General features: G+C 28.3%; 1 pseudogene across 1 annotated transcript; it reads right to left on the reverse strand.

Moving 5' to 3' along the window:
* Nucleotides 1–1,602: 1,602 nt before the first annotated feature.
* On the reverse strand, nt 1,603–1,691 carry BDBG_17816 (annotated as a pseudogene). Its single transcript has one exon. The product of its transcript is annotated as a tRNA-OTHER (tRNA).
* Between the last annotated feature and the right edge of the window lie 6,401 nt (nt 1,692–8,092).

The raw sequence follows: 8,092 nt of genomic DNA on the forward strand, positions 1-8,092 counted from the left end.
GTCAAGTCAGTAGACTTACAACTGCAAGCTCAAAAAGAAGAAACTCTCAACTATCTAAATATTCAAACTCCAATTCTCCAGCTAAATGTAAACAGAATTTGAATCCTCAAACTTCTGTTAAGATTAGAGAATTGAGAAATGACTCTGATAATAAACTAGATATAATGCAAGCAGTTGAGATTCCTACTTTTTAAAATAGTTATAATCTACTATCTGATGATAGTGACTAGATCCTACTCTATCTCTACTCTCTTTTAGTATGAATATACAATAAAAACAACAAAAAAAGTTTAAAAACTCTTCCAAAATCACATTTATTCAAAATAATGTGAATAGAAACTCAAATTGTATTTATTCTTATCTTCAAATTACATTTGAATAAAAAGTTGATTTTATACTACTTCAGGAACTGAATTTTGATGCTGAGCAAAATTACATCATTTCTCATTCAAGCTACTACTGCTTTCTATCTCAAAAGTCTGAGATAAAGTCAAGAGTAGTGATCTATGAAAGAAAGAGATCAAGATATTAATTTAATCTAAGATTTGATATCATGTCTGACCCTGATATTCTGATGAGTGATATTATAGATAAAGAAAATGAGTTTGATACTATACAGCTCATAAATATCTATAATAAAAAGTCATTGAAGAAAAATAACAATATCTGAACAATTGATAGAGAATTTCTGAACATAACTTCATCAAGAAAATCTATAATTGTAGAAGATTTCAATGCATATCATCTCTGATAAAATTCAGAATGCAAGAGAGCAGTAAGAGCTGATAATCTGATTGAATGAATCTTTGAGCATTCAATAGATTTGATTAATAAGTCTGATCAACAAACATTCTTTAGAAAAGATATGAAACAGAAATCTATTATAGATCTAATCTTCATATCACAAAATCTAATGAAAAGAAGACTTGTAAACTGATTTATTGATTCAAATGAGACATCAGGATCAGATCATGAGATTATTCAATTTGATATTGAACTGAGTGAAAAACAAATGAGTGAAAATCCTCTTCTCTCTAATCAGTTTAACTTTGAAAAACCTGATTGAAAAGCAGTTGAAGAAAGCATAAAACTGTTAAAATCTGAAAGGCAGAATGAGCTATATTGAAATTCTGATCAAGATATCTCAAATGAAATGCTTGAGAATAGAGTGAAGCTTATTACATCTATTATTCTAACAAGTGTTAGAGATAATATTTCAAAGAGAAACTCTTCTGAGTATTCAAAATCTTGATAAAATGAGAATATCTCATCTAAAAGAAAAGCATTAGCTACTGCTAGAAGAGATTGAAAGAATGATGTATTATTATTATTATTATTCTTCCATTATACTCATATGCAAGCGGAGCTTATGATGAGTCCTTGCGTGATGTTAAATACAGGTCAAGTGTTGGTTATACAGGAGGAAATACAGGTGTTGAGACCACGCCAAGATAACAAGAACATAGGAAAATACAAAGGAGTGACAATTACATACATGCGATAATAACTTCTCAGCCCAGGAACATAGAGCGATTCATTGAAGCGAGTTGTACACCTCTGTATTTATTAGGAACCTGAGGTGCTTGAGTTCCGGATTTAATGTATCCCCTGCGGGTTTCGAACCCACGCGCCTTGGTTTCCCACGCCAAGGCGCTACCGGGTGGCCGCATTAACCATTCGGCCAGAAAGAATGATGTAATATCTGATGAAGAGTTCAAAGCTGTCAGAAATGAATATTTTTCAGATATTAAAAGAGCTAAAACAGACTGCTGAAATAAATTTCTTGAAGAAGCACAAGAAAAGGAAGTTTTTAAAGCTTTTAACTATACTAAAACAAGAAGTGTAGCAAAACTTTCAGCCTTAGAATATGAGTTTCAGAATAAATCATATACAGCAAACTCTTTTAAGAAAAAATGTCAAGCTTTCATGAGAATTCTCTTTCAGAACTCACCAGACTCAGATTCAGATTCAGAGAAAGAGAATATATCACTTCTCAACTACATTGATGAAAATGACTGGAAATGACCTGATCTTACACAAGATGAATTAGAGTCAGCTATCTTCTCAAGTTCTGTTAAAACTGCTGTAGAGCCTGATTCAATTAATCACTTGATTATTCAAAATACATATTCCTACTTAAAGAATGAATATTTTGAGCTCTTTTTCAATCTCTTGAAAAATGAATATTATTCTGAATGCTGAAGAGAAGTCACTGAAGTGATTCTTACAAAATCTAATAGAAAAACTTCAATTACTAAGTCATATAGAGTAATATCTCTATTAAACTGTCTAGAAAAGATTTTGGAAAAGATAATAGCTACTTAACTATCTTTTATAAGCTCTATTAATAACTCTTTTTTATTCAGTGAATAAATGAGAGATAGAAAACAATGTTCTGTAATTCACACTGTTCTCTCAGTTATTCATGATATTCAAATAGCAAAGCATGAAGATCTGGTCTCAACTGCAGTTTTTATTGATATAAAAGAAGCATTTGATCATGTTTCAAAGTCAAAGTTAATTCAGACTTTGAAGATGTTAAAAATGTCACTTTCTCTAATAAAATAAGTTAACTATTTTATATCTAAAAGAATCATACAACTTTTCTTGATGAAATGAAATAAGATAAGACTGAGATAAAAATAGAAGTATTACAAGAATCTTCAATCTCATCTATTTTATTTACAATATACACTGCATATCTATTCAAAAATAGAAATATGAGAATAGTATGATCTCTGAGTTATATGAATAATATTGATCTAGTCTACAGCTTAAAAACTATCAAAGAGAATTTGAAAGTGATTGAAGAAGCTGCAAAGAAAATCTTTATTAAAGCAGATATCAATTAAATTCAATTTAATATGAATAAAACTGAGTTAATTCATTTCTTTTCTAGATTCAATGAGAAAGAACTATCTCTAACTCTTTTAAATAGAGAGATTAAATCCAGTGTAAATATCAAATAATTAGAAGTATGATTAAACTTCAAGTTGAATTTTAAATATCATATTTAACAAAGAACTGTCAAGACAGAAAGACTATTGAACATCATAATCAGACTATTAAATACAGAGAGAGGTCTATTCTTCCAGACTATAAGACAGTTATATGTAGCCTGTATTACATCAGTAGCTGATTATGAAGTTCAAGTTTGATGAAATAATCAAAAGAATTTCACTGAACTCTTTCAAAGTCTGCAAAACAGAGCCTTGAAAAGAATTCTAGAAGTATTTAAATCATCTCCTATTAAAGTAATGAAAATTGAAGCTTCAATTCCTTCTTCTGCTATTAGATTTGAAAAGGCCAGTATGAACTGTACACTGAGAGTTATAAAGATGAGCTCAAATCATATAATCAGAGAAAGAGTCTCTTCTTCATTTTCATCAATTAACTCTGGAAATGAACTGAATTGAAATAGATTTCTTAATTAGAATGAAAATAATTCTTCAAAGAAAATACCTTCTCAACTTTACAGACTATACTCTCTGATTAAAAATCAATTTTCTTCTTTAAATGTTGAAAAAGTGAATCATGAGAAGTTATCTCTCTGAAGAGAAAAGCTTGAATCTCTTATAGACTTATAAATAAGTGAACTATTAAAAGAGAAAGAATATAAACAGCATTTGAAGAGAATTTCTACAATCAATATAAAAGACTCTATTCTGATTTATTCAGATGACTCAAAAAATGAGAACCTGAATAGATTAGACACAGGCATTGCTTATACTGAAGATAATATCAATTTTATCTCAGATTTCTGAAATCTAGGCTGTGAATCTGAAGTCTTTGACACTGAACTATTTATAATAGTGAAAGCTTTCAACCTCATAGAAATAAAATCTCATAAAAGAGGAAATAGTTTGAAAGAGATATAGATATTCTCTGATAATCAAGCTGCTTTAAAAAGACTTAGAAATAGTCAGATTCATAATGATTAAATGAATCTTAAACTGATCTTAAACTCTGTTTTGAAAATTCAAAAGAGAAGAATATCAAAGCTGATAATTCATCTACACTGAGTTCCTGCTCATATGAATATTCATGATAATGAATTGACTGATTCAGCTGTAAAAAAGAGTGCAGAATTAAGCAGATCTATTCAAAAAATTATGTCCTGATCATTTATAAAGAGAAAAATAAAAGAATCTTGTTTAGACAAGTGAAATGAAAGCTGGCAGAAACAAAAGAAGAGTATACATTATTTGAGATTTGAAACAAAACTCAAGTGAAAATCTTGTTCAATGAAATGTAAAAAGAAAATATTCTCATCTATAATACAGCTGAAACTAGGACATGACTATTTCAAATCTTATATATAAAGATTTGATGATAGATTTGACTCAATAAAATACTCATTCTGCAATGTAAATGAGAATCCTGAGTATATTGTAATACACTGTGCATTATACAATAATCTCAGAGCTAGATTGAAAGAGAAGTATGATCTAAATTAATTAAATATGAGATTCTTATTCTCAACTGAGACAGGAATTAAATACTTAATAGACTTTCTATCAGAAACTCAAGCAGCTATAAGAAAATGACTAAATTCAGAATTATCTGAATGTGAAGAGGAGGAAATCAATCAGATATAGTCTGTTAAAACAGCTATACACTATCTTTTAATAATTTATTTTGTTACAGTCTCTCTTTACTTTATCTTTTCCTTTCAATTTCTTTCTATCTATTTATTTAATGTGTTTATCTTTAAGACTGTGTTCTCTTTCTCTTTTCCTTTGTCATGATATTGTCAAATGGTTTCAAAGTATTAGAAGATGTTAAAACACTGCAATTTGTAAACAGTTTTTGTATTCTGGGCTGGAATTTTCTGATTTTGCATATCTGAAATTGATGAATGTATAATAGTTAACTTTACAGATATAGGAAAAACCCTGAGAACTAAAAGTTCTCAGGTAGATGTTATAGTCTCTGACTGCATACATCTATAATTGAAGAATAATAATAATAATAAGACTTTCTCTTTGAAATATTGTCTTTAATACTTGCTAGAATAACAGATGTAATGAGCTTCACTCTATTCTCAAGCCTTTCATTTGAGATATCTTGACCAGGATTTCAATATAGCTCACTCTGTCTTTCAGATTTTAACAGTTTTATACTTTCTTCAACTGCCTTTCAGTCAGCCTTTTCAAAGTTAAACTGATTAGAGAGAAGAGGGTTTTCACTCATTTATTCCTTACTCAGTTCAATATTAAATTGAATAATGTGATGATCTGATTCTGATATCTTATTTGAATCAATAAATCAGTTTACAAGTCTTTTTTTCATTAGATTTTGTGATATGAAGATTAGATCTATAATAGATTTCTGTTTCATGTCTTTTCTAAAGAATGTTTGTTGATCAGACTTGTTAACTAAATCTATTAAATGTTTAAAGATTCATTTAATCAGATTATCAGCTCTTACTGCTCTTTTACATTCTGAATTTCATCAGAGATGATGTGTACTGAAATCTCCTGTAATTATAGAGTTTCTTAATAGAGTTATATTCAGAAATCCTCTATTAATTATCTAGATGTTATTATTTTTCTTCAATGACTTTTCATTATAGATGTTTATGAGCTGTATAGTATCAAACTCATTCTCTTTATATATAATATCACCCATCAGAATATCAGGGTCAGATATGATATTAAATCTTAGATTAAATTAATATCTTGATCTCTTTCTTTCATAGATTACTACTCTTGACTTTATCTCAGACTTTTGAGGTATAAAGCAGTAGTAGCTTGAATGAGAAATGACATATTTTTGCTCAGCATCAAAATTCAGCTTCTGAAGAAGTATAAAATTAACTTTTTATTTAAATACAATTTGAAGATAAGAATAAATACAATTTGAGTTTCTATTCACATTATTTTGAATAAATGTGATCTTTGAAGAGTTTTTAAACTTTTTTTGTTATTTTTGTTGTATATTCATACTAAAAGAGAGTAGAGTAGAATCTGATCACTATCATCAGATAGTAGATTATAACTATTCTGAAAAGTAGAAATCTCAACTGCTTGCATTATATCTAGTTTATCACTAGAGTTATTTCTCAATTCTCTAATCTTAACAGAAGTTTGAGAATTCAAATTCTGTTTACATTCAGCTGAAGAATTAAAGTTTAAAGATTTAGATAGTTAAGAGTTTCTTCTTTTTAAGCTTACAGTTATGAGTTTACTGACTTGACTATTCTCTTCAGTTCTAGATTTGCTTTGAGCTTCATCTTTTCTTCAGTTCTTTTAAGTTCTTGAAGTAAACATACATTCTTTTAAGCTAGATGCATGTTTTTCTTTGCAATTAGAGCATTTAAGCAGAGTATATTAACATATTTCATCTCTTTTTGAGCATGTTTCACATTTATGCTCACTAGTTTTGTGATCTCTGATATAGAATGCACATTTTGAGTCTCTGAAATAGAAGATTATAAAGTGTTTATATTGTTAACAGTTTGAACACTGTGTTTGAGCTTTGAGATTCATTCTTGAGTCTTTGTATTCATGAACTCTCATTTTCAAATCTACTACTCTTACTTCAGAGATCTTTGACTGTTAAAGTGTCTTTATATATACTAGAACAGAGACATTTCTTCTGCTTTATCTGAACTCAATTGAATTTAGTCATACAGACTCTTTTCTCAGTTAAATAGAGTTGTATTCTTCTAATTCATTTTTAAGAAGTAGCATTTCTTCTTCACAGTCAAAAATTTCAACTGAAATATTATAAAGAATAAATTTATCTCACTTTTTATCTCTCTCAGATAGAATTATTATGTTTAACAAAGATTCTACTGCTGATTTTCAGAGATTCTTATTCTAAATAAGGAATTCTGCACTAAATTCAGACATTGTAGTCAGAATGATAGAGTTTTCAAAGAAGAATGACTCAATTAAAGCTATAACTGATTTTTGAGCTTTAATATCAGTCATTAACTGAGAAAAGAACTGCTGATTAATTTCATTTCTGATTCTGAAAATGAGATTTGAGTTTAGCTTGTTTCTTTGCAAGATGTCCTGGTTTGAGACTTTGAGAATAAATCTTCTATTTCTGAAGATTTGAAGATTTTTCTTCTTTTGTATTTTTTTCTTCGCTTTTCTATGAATAGAAGTATGAGTATTATTCTTCTCAGTTTTCTCAGGATTTTGAGCATGTTTTGAGATAGCAGGTTTAGAGACAGCAGATTCAGCTGCTTGAGCATATATTTTCTTCTGATTCAAAGAAGAAGAAGAAGTAGAAAAAGAGAAAGAAGAATAAGATAAGAAGTCAGTGATTATACTAGAAATTTTCAATGTTTTTTAAACTGTGTTTGAAATTCCAAGTTTGAACTTGATCATCTTCTGTAGTTGTCTAGCCTAAGCATGAAGAATTAACAGAACTTCTTCATTCATCTCACTCAGACACTGCTTTTCAAGAATCTTGCTTACTTTTTCAAGTTTCTGTATTTTAAAAACTTATTATTTCTCTATTTCTTCTTTCTTTCTTCTCTTCAGAATTTCAATCTTAGAAATAGTATTTGAGAAAGCATCTTTTTCTACATCAACTGAGTGTATTTTTGAACTCATTATTCTCACTCAATGAAAAGTTGATCAGACTGTTTCAATTGAGATATATATCAAACTCTTTTGAAAAGTTGATCAGACTGTTTCAATTAAGAGGTTTCTAAGTCTGTTTTCAATTGAAAAGTGGATTAGACTGTTTCAAAAGAAGAATAAAAGACTTTTATATATAAAACACCCGATTTTTTTCACACTAGTTCAGTAACTAGATTAGATTTTTGAAGAGAATCTAATAAACTAAAATTAATTTTTAAGATAAATTAATAAAATCTTTACAATCTCTTTCTTGAAATACAGTGAGAAAAAGTATGATATCAATTGATAGTAAATCAGATAATATGACAGTTTTTGAGAGAAAAACTGACAAAAAATAAATCAATTTTTTACAGAGAAATTGATTAAAACTATTCAATTTTATTCTAAATTATTCAATTCTTCTCACACAACAAGTGTGCAACTCAAATCAGTTAATAAAGAGTATAAAAAAGAATTAAGTATTAATAAAAGCTCTTCAGTCACTGAAAAAG

The sequence above is a fragment of the Blastomyces gilchristii genome (genome assembly GCF_000003855.2).
Source record: "Blastomyces gilchristii SLH14081 genomic scaffold supercont1.26, whole genome shotgun sequence".
NCBI classification, from domain to species: Eukaryota; Fungi; Ascomycota; class Eurotiomycetes; order Onygenales; family Ajellomycetaceae; genus Blastomyces; species Blastomyces gilchristii.